This window comes from Cygnus olor, chromosome 6 (assembly GCF_009769625.2).
Source record: "Cygnus olor isolate bCygOlo1 chromosome 6, bCygOlo1.pri.v2, whole genome shotgun sequence".
NCBI classification, from domain to species: domain Eukaryota; kingdom Metazoa; phylum Chordata; class Aves; order Anseriformes; family Anatidae; genus Cygnus; species Cygnus olor.
The window spans coordinates 29,603,151-29,618,349 of record NC_049174.1 but is presented as its reverse complement, the minus strand read 5'-3'; positions in this window follow the sequence as shown (position 1 = coordinate 29,618,349).

The window sequence follows — 15,199 nt, the reverse complement described above, 5'->3', positions numbered from 1 at the left end:
AGAAGCCTGAAGGAAGGCTCTTCAATAACGCACCAAGTGCTGGCACAAAATGCCCCTGTTCCCATGACTAGGGTAGAGGAGCTCAGAGCAGAGGGCAGTGCATTGTCCAAAGGCATGCAGCAAGTAGACCTCCTATGAGAACTGCCTACTTTAAAATAGCAAAAACAAAAACAAAAAAACACCAAACACCCCACATTTTAATGGCAAAACTGTGCTCTCCAACAATGCCACCACTCCTTGCTAATTCACATCACTGAGGCTGCTTGTCCCGGTTTGTCCCAGGTCTGTCCCGGTTTGTCCTCTTCCCTCCAGAGACCTCTTCACAGGTAGTTGCAGAGATATTCTAGTCTTATACTCCATGGGGATTTCTCCTGAAACTAAAGTTTCAAGGATTCACTTGCCCTCTGGCCTGAAGGTTTGGACACCTGCCTGCAACATTAAGAGGCGCTGGCTGGGATTTCCCCATTGGCCTGCAGGAGTCAGGTGCCTGGGCTGCCCGCAACAGAGGAGTGCGTCAGTTCCTCGGGCTCCCTTCAATTCCCCCGGGAAGAAGACAAAGGCTGCTGGGACCAGGTGTTGTGCTGGCTCCAGTGCCCCCAAATCCAGCCCCTGCCTCCTGAGGGGATGGAGAAGTCGTCGGTCAGTGCTGTCGGCAGCCAGCTGAAAACCACTGATGTCCCCAGCCTGTCTGCAGATGTGCCTTCCTCTCACTCCCGGACCTCTCCAGACTGGTTGAGTTTGTGGGGTTTTGGTGTGGTTTACACAGATTCTTTAGGAAAGTTTCTCACACCAACTTGCCCCTAAGTTCCCATACTAAAATAAGTAAATAAATAAATAAATCCTGGCATTACACTTGCCAGAAACTTTTAGCTAAAGTAAAAGCCAGTAGCTGTTGCCTTTTTTTTTTTTTTTAAGTGGTTGTTTTAATTTTAAAAAGATAAATAAATTCAAAGGCACCAGTCCAGGCACTGGTTTTAATTTCTGGGAGGAGAAAAAAAGCATCTAAAATCACTAGCAGTTTTCTTTTTTTTTTTTTTTTTTTTTTTTTTATTTTTTTCCTGAGACTTGTAACTTAGAGTGACCAAGAGTGACTAATTTTTTTTGACAATGATCAGAAATATGTCCTCCAGGCATTCAGAACAGAAACCTTTATGGACCATCCTGCTTGCAGATGTGAATTTGGTGCTGAGCTATTGAGTACATTGCACCTTCACCTGCACCCTCTCTCTCCCCCTTTTTTTTCCCACCAGATTTTACTGGAAATAGACAGAATCCCCTCCTCCAATCATTCTTTGGGCTCTGAGGGAGAACAGACTTATTTCACCCATCTCTAAAGTTAAATGGCAAAAACTGCTGACATGTCTGGAAGACATTACATCCACAAGCTTTTTTTTTTTTTTTTTTTTTCCCAGAATGTTGTATTTTTCTGTTTAATTGTTTTTATTCTATTTCACTATTTTGAAGTGGCTTGCAGCTGATACATTTCTGCCAGTAACTGAGTTCAGCCTGAGTCACTGTTTTATATAGATCTGTCCATAAAGCCATGGAAATGACTCTTGACATTTCTTGCCAAAGAGGAGGAAAGTTCAAGGCAGGGTAGGAGGAGCTGATGGAGAAAAAGGGCACAGGACCCTCCAGCCTTTCTGACCCATTTTCTGTGACGTTTACATCCCTGTTTTTAGAATATTGACTGCATGGGTGACCTCATGGAGCTGTTGTGACAAGTGGCACTGGAGGGGCTGTAACTAGTAGAGGATTACAACGGTCATGCTGGATGCAGCATCAGAATGGAAGCTTTAGTCATTTTTGTACTGTCTGATATGATGTTGCCTACAGCCAGCCTGGGAGGGAGAGGTTTGACTCCTGTGGGAATACTGCCAGCTCTCTGCCCTTCACCTGCTTGTTGTGCTCCAGCTCTAAACACAGCCACTGAACACATTGTGCCATCTCTAGTGATGAGCAAGTACCTAGCTGCTCTTTAAATGAAGATTCTCAGGCCTTGTATTTTCCAATGAGGGATTTCCTAAAATTTCAAAGCAAGGAACTAAGTGGAAGCCTTTCCAAGCTTTGCAGCTCTGGCCACCTGCAGCTCCTGGGCTTTGCCCCACATTGCCTCATGGAGGAAGGGGGCTGGCTATTGAACATGTTTTTTACTCATGTTTGGCCCCAAATCAGGATTTCTTCAGCTCCCAGAGTCAGATTCAAGTCCATTTCTCAGAAAGATTTGTTCAATTACAAATACAAACATTTGACTGGCCAGGTTGTACTCGATAGAGGTAAAAAGCAAGGCAGAAAGGCCGGTGGCTTGGCCAGCAATTTCCTGTGGCCCCAACAGTCTAAATCTGCACCTGATGAAGCAACATTGACAAGGACACATATTTGCAGAAGTTGTAATGTTACATCAGCTTCCAGACTTGTCTTTTCCCTGAGCTTTACAAGGCATGTTCAACTCACCAGAAAGAGTTTCAGAACACTGGTAGTGTGGTAAGGCAGGACTTTCTCTTGCCTTTCTTTTTCTTTTTCTTTTCTTTCCTTTTCTTTCCTTTTCTTTTCTTTCCTTTTCTTTTCTTTTCTTTTCTTTTCTTTTCTTTTCTTTTCTTTTCTTTTCTTTTCTTTTCTTTTCTTTTCTTTTCCTTTCCTTTCCTTTCCTTTCCTTTCCTTTCCTTTCCTTTCCTTTCCTTCCTTTCTCTTTTCTTTTCTTTTCTTTCCTTTTCTTTTCTTTCCTTTTCTTTTCTTTCCTTTTCTTTTCTTTCCTTTTCTTTTCTTTTCTTTTCTTTTCTTTTCTTTTCTTTTCTTTTCTTTTCTTTTCTTTTCTTTTCTTTTCTTTTCTTTTCCTTTCCTTTCCTTTCCTTTCCTTTCCTTTCCTTTCCTTCCTTTCCTTTCCTTCCTTTCTCTTTTCTTTTCTTTTCTTTTCTTTTCTTTTCTTTTCTTTTCTTTTCTTTTCTTTTCTTTTCTTTTCTTTTCTTTTCTTTTCTTTTCTTTTCTTTTCTTTTCTTTTCTTTTCTTTTCTTTTCTTTTCTTTTCCTGAATTATTTTTTAGGGCTGAGTGGAGATGTTTAAGGCGGGACTCAATCAACTCAGAACAAGGTCTCATCAGAGATGGGCACATCTACCAGGAGACATGAGAAACATGATGTGGAAATGCTTCTTATCACCTCTAGCAACACACCTTCTAATTTGTTGGAGGCTGAAATGCCCTTTCAAGTCCTTTGTGTTAAAGAAAAAGAGCAATAGGAGTGCTAAAGAAAACCCTATTACGACCAGGTCCCTGCTGATGTTCTAACTGGGGTAAAAGGGTTACCCCTGCTGACTGCCCACCACTGAAAAGGTCTGGTCTTGGGGGAGGTGGCACTCTCTAACTAAGCTGGGCAGCATCTGGAGCTGCCCCGTGTGACGTGTTCTCTGAGGACTGGGAAAGCTGTAGGCTTGCATGCTGCCGGCCCCCGATGTACTTCAGGAGGAGGCAGGCAGAAGATGAGCTACGCAAAAGGCCACAGCCTTTGGAGATGGGCTAGACACACGCTGTGGGCCTTTTGCCATCCTCCTGTGTTCCCCTCAGTGGTTTGCTTGCAAACTGCTTCATAAGACAGAGGACATGGAGGTAGATCTAAAACTAAGTCCATTTCCCTGTCCTGAAAAGAGAGGGAAGCTTTTGCTTGTGTGTTACCAAAGTAACCAAGAAAGCAACCTCTTGACACTGCCGTTTGAGTCCTCAGCTGGTTTAATAGCCTTTTGGCAAGGTTCTTCCCACCAAATGATATTACCAGAGCCCGCAAGCAGAGCCGCTCTAATGAGGAAAACTCCTGCCTTCTGCAACTGCTAATGTCATAAGTGGCAATTTTATGGCTAAATCAGAAGACAAAAAAACAAGGGGAGAGAGGGAGAAGAAAACCTCTCCATTTTAAAATGCAGCCAAAGAAATCTGCAGGAATCTACTGCTGCCAATTATTTTAACAGCTCCAACCTGTTTCCCCAGCAGAAGGAAAAAAATAAAAATACCCCCCCCCCCAGCCCCTCCTTTCCTGTCCTTTGGGAAGAGAGGGGTTTGGATTAGCTCTTCAGAATGAAAACAAACACATCGGGTCTTTTATAGAGCCAAGCTGTTCCTGTGCCTTGAGAGCGAAGCGAGAAAAGATCTAACAGGTGCTGCGTGATTTTATATGGCAGCGTCGCAAGAGGCGCTGGTTCTCGCTTGTGAAAGGAGTCTTTCTTTGCCCTTCAGCTGGTGCCCTCCTCTATCCCTGGAGCTGATGGTTTTAGTTTAATGACCTATGGTGGTTATTTAAGCTTGAAGCAGCCCCAGAATGCTAAGCTTGTGTCCGTCACGTTCCTTCCCCACTGCCAAAGGCAGCTCCTGGGGTGAGGGACCCCTTGACGGCTGGTGGGACTCCTGGTCTGCTCCATGCCCCACCACGGGTTCTCCAGGGGAGCCTGGGCATAGTTAATGTAAAGGCTAGAAAATCTGATTTACCAAACAACCCAGCTCTACCAACTCCCCAAGCTGAGGTCTGCATGAAGGTAATCCTACAAAACCTAAAAAAACAGCCCTTAACAAAGCCTCATTTTGTGTCATTACACAGCAATAGCCTTGCATCCTACAGGAACAAATGTCTCTGGAACACCCATGAGCCCTGAGCAGCCTTGGGACATTAGATGCAGGAAGACCCTGGATAGAAAGGGCCAACCAGCAGCAAAGCGGAAAAGTTTTCAAAATCTATTAGCATATAGATGTAAGCAGTGACATAACTTCCAGGGAGTCCCCAGATGAACCCTACAGGCCCTGACCACTCCTTGCAATTTGCTAAGCAAGGAGCTGCAGAGGTCTCCACATCCTTTGGAGAGGCCTAGCGTGTGGTCACACACATCCCCATGACACACGGCTACCAGGCAGAGGTGACGCAATGGGAATGGAGGAGGTCGGATCACGACTATTTTAGAGGGTCTGTTGGGGCAAGCGCTTGAACTGAGCCACATTTGGGGCTGGCCTTTTATTGTCTTGTAGCTTTTGCCATAAAAATAACCACCAAATTAGCCCCAGGTGTTAGCAGGTTTCATCATTAAAATTTTGTTTGGTATCTGAGAGGAAATGAGCCACTTGAAGAATGATATTGCACTTTTTTCTCTTTCCTCCCTCTCTTTCACACCCCCCCCCACATATGCCATGCCATGTAGACCTGGGTGTCTCCACTGGGGCTGATGAGTTACTGTAGATAAAACAGCAGACATCATTCCACAGACTGTTTAATTTCTTTTAGGATTCATTCCCTTCCTTCTTGACACGCATTCTCATGCACACAAGTGAAAGAACAAATGCACTGGGGGAAAATTCAAGCTATAAACAAACCTTCAAAGTTTTAGTTGCATTTTTATTTGTCTGGAAATGTGGCAATACCACGCAAGGCTGGCTATTGTTGTGCAGATCGGCTAAACAGACTAATAGAGTACAGATCAGCAGCAGGGAACATATGCAAGACACTCAGCTATGCGTCCAGATAAATATGGAAGCCCTTCAGCGCCTGGCTTTCTTGCAGCCTCAAGATCCTCTTCAGCTGCACCATACTTGGGAGAGTAGAGAAGCCCTGTGCACAGGCAGGAGCATTTCTGTTTGATTAAACTAGTAATCCACAATGTTCTGCTTTTCCCTTGTGCCTCTTGGCACCAGGGGGGAGAGATGAGAGCGTGTGTATCTGGGTAACTTAACACAAAAGCAGGTTGCACTGTGCTCTGTTGCAAGTTTGTCTCCTGCCCAAAAAAAAAAAAAAAAAAAAAAAAAAAAAAAAAGTAAGTTTTGAGGACCATCTGAATGAGTACAAGAAGAAACAGGAGGTACTGAGAGGGACATCCAAGTCTCGGAGCAGTACAGCTGGGGGTTTTCTGCATGTCCCCTGGAAGGTTATTAGCTTTATAAATGGCTGTTGTGTTAGGCTGAGTTGCATCTCAGTCCAGTTCTTTGCACTGGGGCCCAAGTGGCTTTGTAGCTAACTAATCATCAGGGAGAGTATTTCCTAGCAGCATGAAAGCAATTTCCATGGAAGTGGTGGACACATCTTGCCATGATTGACAGTGGACTTTGTTTGGGATCTTGCGACAGTTTTGTTGTTGTTTTCTGTTATGAAAACAGAAAGCGTTTGTGGAAATGTATTGATCTAAGGGGAAAAATAATGTCTTTCACACACAGTGGCAGCTGTAGTCTAGAAAGGAGGGACAGTAGGTGCTCATTTGAAGTGGGGAGGTTCAACCTCAGATTCTGGCTGTATTTCACTTGTTTTCTTGTGTGCAAACCAGGGTCACTTACCTTGGTGCTCTCAGAAGAAGACCCTGTTCACCGATGGGTTCTGCTAGACAGCACTGCCACCTCAGCTGAACAAGACCACATAAAGCATAAACACAGCTGAAGAGGCAGAAGTCTATGGCAGAGTCACTGCAGGATGAGTTATAGGATCCAGAGACAGCTAAAGCAGCTGGTAACTTCCTTGGGGACAATCCACTGGTGCCCCTGTCCCAGGGGTGTCTCACTCCTGTTACCAAAGGAAAGCTGTATCTTTACTAGAATGTGAGAAATAATATATTTTATTCCCTCTGCTCCACAGTCCAATGAATTCTGGGTCATGCAGACTTTATACATGAGCAGGAACCCACTCCGGAGCTGTGTTTTCCATAACTGCGGATTGGTTTTCTGCTCTCCAGGAGGAAGGTGGGGAATTCGGCAAGGGGCAGGAGGCAGGAAGGGCACTCACTGCCTCTTGACAGTGTTTAAAACATCCCAGCTTCATTCCACATTGCAGTGAAACCTTGTTTCTGAAACCTCAGCACTTCTTTGTGAAATGACATTCTTGGTCCAGAGCCAGCCAGAAAAGACAGTCTCTGAGGTTATCAGTTCAGCTTCAGCCCGGGAATGATCAGGGAAAGGAAAAAAAAAAAAATCTATTACTGCTTGACAGCTGGTTTTGACTCTCTCTGGAATGGGTTGGTGGGCTAAGGCCAAGTGGAGCAAAGTAAAACATTTTTTGTGTGTGTGTGTGTGGTTTTTTTTTTCCTAAATGACAGTAGTTGGCAGAGGCCAAATGCTGAAAAAAGCACTGAACCTGCATCACCTCAGAAAAATGGGCCCTCCAGTTACAAAAGGTTTTGAAATATATGTCTATCCCCAGGGACAAATCCCATGTCACTCCCCAGTAAATCCCATGCATGTTGAATGGATATCTCTGACTACAAATATAATAGGTAAGGAAATTCCTTAGCTGGGTTTAAATAAAGAAGCGAAGACTAAAAGAGCCTGTTTGTCACTGAAGCCTAGTCTCCTGCTATTCCCAGAAACTACTGCGTATCATCATTTCCACAGGTGGATCTAGCAGCCAGAGCTATAGTTTCTCGGATATCGCAGTAGTGAGTCCATGAGAATACCAAGATAACAAAACCCTGTAGAAGGCCATGTTCTTTTTTGTTTTTCCCCTAACCCTAAATACATCCATTTAGAGGAAGTTAGTTTTCCCTTACTGGGAAGTTAGTTTCCCAGTTTCCATTTTGAACTGGACTAGAATCAGAATCTCTGAGTATACCAAGTTGGAAGGGACCACAAGGATCATGAATTCAGACTCCTGAAAGTTGGACTCCAACTTCCAACTTGAATCAATCTTCTTCCAAGACGACATTTTGAAGGTAAAACACAAAATTCATTTTTCTTTTCCTCCCCACTTTTCTCCAATATCCAGAGAAAGTAGAGCTGGGAAAACCTCACTAAATATTTAGCCCATGCAATCAAAGTACCTGATTTGTAGTGCGGGTTCATCCCTGAAATGATATCCAGTCTGTTGTTGTTAGGTAAGAAGATGAGCCATCCCTCACAGCACACTCCCTCTCATCAGCCTGTCTCCAATGTGACCCATGGTGTATGGGTAAAGGCAAAGCATAAAACCAGGTCAGATATAATGTCAACTTTCCCCACAATATCCTCTCAGCAATCACTTGTTTAGAAAGCTTTTGAGCTGGAAGCTGGATCCAGACTGTTTTATTTTTTAGTTACCAATGGACCTGTTCTCCATGAACAGATCTCATTTGTTTTTTAATCCACCTCTACCTTTGATTTCCACAGTAACTGGTGGCAGTGAGTCCCACAACAACCATTTTCAGCATCTTTTTTTTAGAAAGTGAGCAGATTGGAAAAAACGTTAAAAAAAAAGTTGTTTTGGTGGTGCCCACTGCTCATAAACTATCAAGTATCTATCTTTTCAGGGCTTCAGTTACAAAGAAGACACACCAGCCTTTTTCTCCACCATTTTTATTTTTTTAAAGCATTGGTATGTAATGTTTTTACTTTCTGTGTACAGCAGCTCTAATTCTCTAAGGACCCTAATTTTGAAGGAGACAAACAGGCATTTTAGTTTTAGTGTTTTTCTATTCTGCTGTCATATTTTGCCAAGTCTTTTTTTGGGGAAGAGAAGTGCTGACTTTTTTGTTCATCTGAAATCAGACTTTTTCAGGTTGAAATTGTCTCTTCTGTTTGCAAGCAGAAAAATGGAAACATTTGTATCTTTCTATGCACAAGGAAGATTATGCTTATATATACACATCTGAACATTGTATAATCTGAGCATTTCATCTTTTTTTCTGAAGTAAGAAGTTTTTTTCTTAGCCAAACCATCCCTGCCTCAGACTTCTCCTCCTTGAGAAGATTTGAATATTTTCAGACTCTTCCATATTTATTCTTGTAGACTGAACTGAGCCAATAACCAATAGTGATTACGGTTAAATTTCAGCTGATTTTCACTCCAGGATATGACACCAAATAACCCTGATCTCTTTTAAAGAGCAGCCACCACCTCCATGCAGTACAAGTGGAATCTGAAGCTTGCAGGTCCCTTGTACTTTTTCTTTTTAGCTTGCAAAAAAGAAATCCGAAACAATTATAGGAGAACAAATTATACTGAAGCATAGTCCTACCTGTCTAGTTTAACTGTGCAGTAAGTCTTTAAATTTCTATTTCTTCCATGTGTTTATTCACCCCCCACCCTCCATCCCCCAATTAGATTTGTGCTAATCTGAATTAACCCCACCTGTCTGCAGGGGATGAATGAATTTCCAGCACACTCACTCAGCACTCTACACTTGCCACTGAAAAAGCCCCTGAGATTTAGTGACCGAACAGTCGACACTACTAAAACATATAAAATATCTGTAAAACATTCTCCTTCTAGGAGCTGACAAGGTGGGTTTGCCTCCTCATAGCCTCTTTGAGGTCATGTTGAGGTACAATATTAGCCCTGGAGAGTGGGTCTCTGAGGTACTTTAAACTTAATATCTAATCTATTTGGGCTCAGATATAACCTGGGATAGATACGTTCAGACAACCCGAGGTTGGGCTGACACTCAGCACAATTGGGAAATGCATTCACTCTTTAGCTTTAGCATTTTGGTGGTTCTGGTTAACCAAGTTGTCAGTACTTTGCGACATGTAATGTGTTTTCTTACACATTAACTCCATTTTATGGGTGGAAAAAATGATAGGCAGCTCCTTATGACTGCTATTGGAAGCAAGATCCTTGCCTGAAGGGCCTTTGATCTTTCATTAGTCCTGCTGCTGAGAGCTCACAGTATGTGGTGGTGGCTGGTGAGGTCAAAGCAGGCTGCAGATACTGGATGAGCAGTGGGATGTTTGCATGGGTTTGTCTTGTAGAATTGCAGCCTCCTCTTTTCCCCCCCCATCCCACCAAACCAGTGTTCATTTCCTAGTGTCACTTTTCCAGTGGCTCCAGTTGACACAGCTACAAGGGTAGAGGGGAGGTAATTCTGAGTGCTGAGGACTGGAAAGAGAAATAAGAACTGGACAGTGGTGCTTCTATCAAGAGAAGACTCGTGGGTAGTAGGGAAACTGACTATAACAAGAAAGAGTAAGTGTACACTGGGGTATCTCCTTTGATTCCTCCATAACTTACATCAGGAGAGGACTAGGGGGAGAGGACTGTGGGGAGAGAGAAGGAAGGAGCAGGCATGACTGAGTCCTTATTCATGGCTGAGAGGCAGACGTAGAACCCAGGGCTCCCGATCATGTCAGCCCCCCACTGCCTTCCCTTGAATTATTGCCTTGATTAGCATGATGTCTTGCCCCCGGCAACCATGTGCCATTGAGTCTATGGAAGAAAATATATGAGTGTTGAGAATAATTGGTTCTTTGATATCAGATTGCACAAAGGTCAAAGAGTACCGGGGAGAGTGAGACAGCTGAAAAGTCACATTCCCTGCAGGCGCTGTGGCACTGACCTCTTGTGCCTGCAAAAACTGGGAATCACAGATAATCTGTTGCAATGCCATGGCTTCCTGCACTGGGGAACTGCAAGATCTCAGTGCAAACACTGTGGTTTCTCAGCTGGCAACACTGGACCTCTTTGTAACTCCAGGTCAGGTTGTGTGTAGGGGGAGTTAGATAAGATTTTCATGTTACATGATCTGTCTTGTTGCATTAGTCTAACAAACGGGACACTGGAAAGCTGCTCAGCTATCTGAGCATATCTCTGCATATCTCTATGTACTGCCCCAAGGACATCTTTCTCTTTACCTGAACTCTGGCAGCTCAAATTTACTGGGGACAAATCTGGTATCTGTGAAAGATCTTGCTGACTATGTTTATGGGCTCTGTGGAAGCCCTATGGGTCAGTGTGGCTCATGTCTCTGTTAACAATGATAGAATTTCCTAAAAAGCTGAAGACCTTTTCAAGCTGCTGTCCCCAGACCCCTCAATGTGAAGCTTCCTGCCATCATCCAACATGACAAAGTTTGCCTCTGCAATCTCCCTTATTTAGTAGCACCTCCCATCTTCAGAAGTGTTCAAGTCTTCAAGATAGGGCCTCTTTTCTGGAGTGACCAGAACAAGGTACAATAACAAAACAACAAGAATTCAGATGAATGACCCTGTGCCCAGAACACACTGAATTTCCATGAAGAGTGCACAGAAGAGGTGTTCAGGATCCATCCAGGAGGAGGTAGTGCTACATACAACACCTGCCATGCTGTAGCCAGTTTCAGAGTAATAAGTAACTGATGTCCTTTCTAATAGGAGAACCTGTAGGGGAAAGCCTTACAGCTGGCTGGCAGACAGAATCTGCTTTGCTTTATAATGCTCAACAAACTTCTTTGCAGACATTGGATAGTTCATTTTTGTTCTTAGTGTATTTGCCCATTTTGTTGATAGTGAAGTGGGAGGTGGCTGGTGGAGATATATTGCTCATCCATCAAAAAGACAATGGAAATTGGTATTCAGGCATTCAGATCCTACAAAGCAATGGCTGAAAAACTAGCCATGTTTTCTAGTGAGATACAGAGCCTCATATTTAACCCTCTTCTTGTGCAGACCTGCTATGTCCCAAAGCCTTCTTACAATTCCTGTAACACTTTTATTCACACACAGACTCAGAGATCATGGATTTACAGCACTGTTGCACAACCCCTGTATATTGGCCCTGGCTGACTTGCTTCAGTTTTAAGATAAAAACCTGCCATGAATGTTAGATGGGATCTCAAAGCAGGGAGGAGACTGGGGAATGTATTGTCATTTCCTCCTAGCCTAGGTTAGCCTAATTCCTTTATTGTACTCTGCTCCTTGAATCAATGCCTAGACATATTGGGGAATAGATAAACTTCATGATGATTTGAGCTAAAGTCAGGTTCTACATTGAGAAGTGTCTTTATTTCTTTCCTCCCTTCCTTGACTCTCTTCTCACACAGCTGGAGTACTGACCTTATCCCATCTCTTCTTCAGGTTCTACAGGTCATTTTTGTAGTGTTTTGACTTAAGCTGAAATTTTACAAAGAATTGTTTATGGAAGAGATTGGGGTTTGAAAGGAAAATGTTTTTTACTAAAAAAGATATCCTTGACTTTGATTGCATCTAGTAGTGGAGCTCAGGCTGATTTCATAATCAATCCCCATATTCTAGTCATCACAAGTGTTATGTGGAGGCATCAAGGGTATGAGTTTCCTGGAAGTAGTTGTTTCTTCACAAAAAGGAACCTGTAGAGGAAACTAAAGGCATGCTGGCTGTTCTTCCTGATGTTTTCCATGACAATGCCACACAACACGCCAGGGAATGCCTTCTTGCAAGTCTTGCTTTCCAAGGCCATCAGTTGGTTGATGGCTCGCTCAGGGCTGAATGGGAAAACCTGGACATGAGGAGTCATTTCCTCCTGCTGCACTGATCTCTGTTCAGGTCCGCTGGCCACCGACGCATTAAAGTCAAGACCGTGCAAAACTTCTCCTGGTGTAGTGTGAAATTTTCTCCAGAAGAGCAGAAACATCTGGCTAGAGCCAGGAAGTGGTTGCTGGCTGGGTTTGGCAACAAGGGAACGTGTAGTTAATACACTCTTACCTCATCAGTAGGTGTCACTGCAGCAAAAGACAGGGTCCAGTGGAAAGTTTCAGAGGGGAATAGAGAGGAGTACTTCGGCCAACCAACCAGATGCAGAGTCGGTTCAGTGCTTCCTGACTACAGCCAGAGAACAGCTATGGATCTGGGTTTATGAATTGCTTGTAATAAGGCTATAGGAAATGAGAGATTAAGGAAATGAGTCATTAAGTGATTACAAAGACATGTGGAGTGCACACAGTTGTGGCCGCCAGTAACAGAGCATTGAGCAACCGTAAATTTCTTCTACGGGGGTTTTGGGAATGTTCCTGCTGAACTTGTATGCAGTAGTGAGTTATGGTTCGGTGGATAGGGTTGAAATGAACCAGTAGCAAGTTTCAGTCACTGTTAGCACAGAACCCACAAAAGAGTTTTCTTCAGCTCAAAATCACCCTTTTGATGCCAGGCCTGGTGACCAGTCACAGGAGGAATATTGCGAGCAATTAATAGACAGCCACCATCTGACACTGTGGGGTTGAGGTCTAGGTTTCAGAATGAATGCAGAAGCTTTAACCAATGCTCAGGTAAAACCTCTTCATCAGGGCAAATATCCGAAAGATATCTATCTCTGTGCTAGACTGGCTTCTCACCCCATTGTCACATCGCTGACAACAGAGCCCCTGCAGCCGCTTTGCCTCCTGCCAGGTGCTCTGCTGGGACTGGCGCTCAGCAGAGTTAGCACAGGGAAGGATGGGGAGCCTGGCCTTGGGTCAGCAGCGAGCAGGGCTGGGGTGGGGAACAGCACGGCTGCACTTGTTCAGCAGGTGCACTACCATCAGCTGGCGAGCAGATGCTCTCTGGTGTGCCTGCAGGCCTTTGTTCACACCACAGTGAACCTGCTTCCTTTCCCAGCCTCTTGGACAGCAACCTTTCTGGAGAGGCAGCCCCCTCCCTCTTCCCCCGCAAAGCCAGTGCCGAAGATCCATAAATGAGCTCTGTTCATTTTAAGAGTCCGGCGCTTCCGAGGCAATATGGGAAGAAGGATTCAGAAGCCGCTGCTCCAGGCAGCTGGGATAAGTCACAGAACCCATTGAAATGGACCCTTCATGTGGTTTAGCACCAAAAACCATCCTTTTAATCTTGTTTTCTGAGAAGCACAGTCAGGAAAAAAAGGCCTGAGACTCAGGGCAGGTCAACCCTGCTGCCTGCTATCAAACACAGACTCTCCTGCTCTGCAAAAACTTCTTGCAGGTTCTTGCTAAGGCATCCTGATTTAGAGTGTGTTATGCAGCAGGTCCAAGCCCCTTCTGCAAACACATTGACAAGTCATACAGTCCAGAGGGGAGAGATGAGGCAGTCAGGCATCTTTTGAAGCTATCCTAAAGCTAAGTGTTTTTTAATGTTGGTTCCCTTTCCCATATATCTCACTCCCCAACCTTGACAATAGCCATATATGTATATGGAGAAAGACTCAAGTCCAAAAAAATGCAGGTAGTCCCTCTCTCCACTCAGAGATATGCTATTATGTGGTAAGGCCTCTCAAAACCAGCATCCTGGAGAAGAAGGAGAAAAAAAAAAAAAAGCCCATTTTTATTCCCATTCTCTCAGTTTTATTTCTCATATTTACACCCAGCCCCCTCAGATCCTTGCTGGTCTTGCTTGCAACCAGCATTTTGGATGTATATAGTTTCAGGTCTTCTATCCCATGAATAAATTAATCACATGTGAGCAAAGATTGGCTGCAGTGCTTATGGTCACAGTTTGATTTCACACACGCTCTCCAGACAAACAATGTAATCTCTGCATGCAGAGTGCAAGCAAAAAACTTTCCTATTTGACTTCATTTCCCTGTTTTAGCTTCTACCATGTAGCTAGCTGTCTTATGAGGCGGAGACACTTCCAAGTTCTCTGCAATGGGCTGGTAGATGGGAGAACACGGAGCAAAAAAGCCACTGCTTGTGGCTAAAAGCAGTAATCCAAGCACTGGTGTGTAAATAAGAGACTCGGTATATGAGAGCTCCTGACCCTACTACTTTAAATCTAACTAGATAAGAGAGCCAAAGAGTGGGAGGTGAAACAGAAGCCCAGAGAGTTGAAAAGATTTGTCATAGCAGATCTGGGACTGGTGCCCAGGCCTTCTAAGCACAGCTGGGTGATGATATTATTGTTATTATTATTAATAATAATAGTGAATATGCCAAAAGACAGTGTTAGAGTAGGACTAAAAGAGATCACCAAAATGGGCAGAGTGTGGTGAATATTTCTGACCAAGGAACATATCAATGTTGACATCTTTCAAGATTTCTCAGCCATTTTCAGAAGAAAACTTTCAGAGAGTTTTTAAAATGTGACTCTACAATTAATAATAGGCATTGCATTTAAAAGCAACAAAGGAAAAAATTTAAAAGATCTAAGTTACTAAGAAGTGTAAAAAGCCTTTCATTTTCAGTGCAATGAAACATTTAGTCAGATCCAAAATCAACCCTTTCTTCTCAACCAAAACCTCAGAAGATTATTGTTTTGGTTGAGACTGTTTTTTCCCTTCTGATTTTCCATTTTGGTGACCAGACCAAAATATGTATCACTCACCAAGTTCCACTCATAAATCCTAAGAAAAAAAAAGTGTCCCATGGACTACATTAAACTTTATTATGTAGAGTTTTCGACAATGAAAATCTCTCTCCCAGGCATTTTAACTACATCACCACAGTAACTATCCTACCATGCTACAACTTCTACTACAATATTTCTTTGTTGCATAGATAACTGTGACCAAGCCCTTGCAAACGTAATTCATGAGAGGGAGCAGCATGATTGAAACAATACTCACGCTTCAGGGTTGACCTCTAAACCTATCATAAGTCA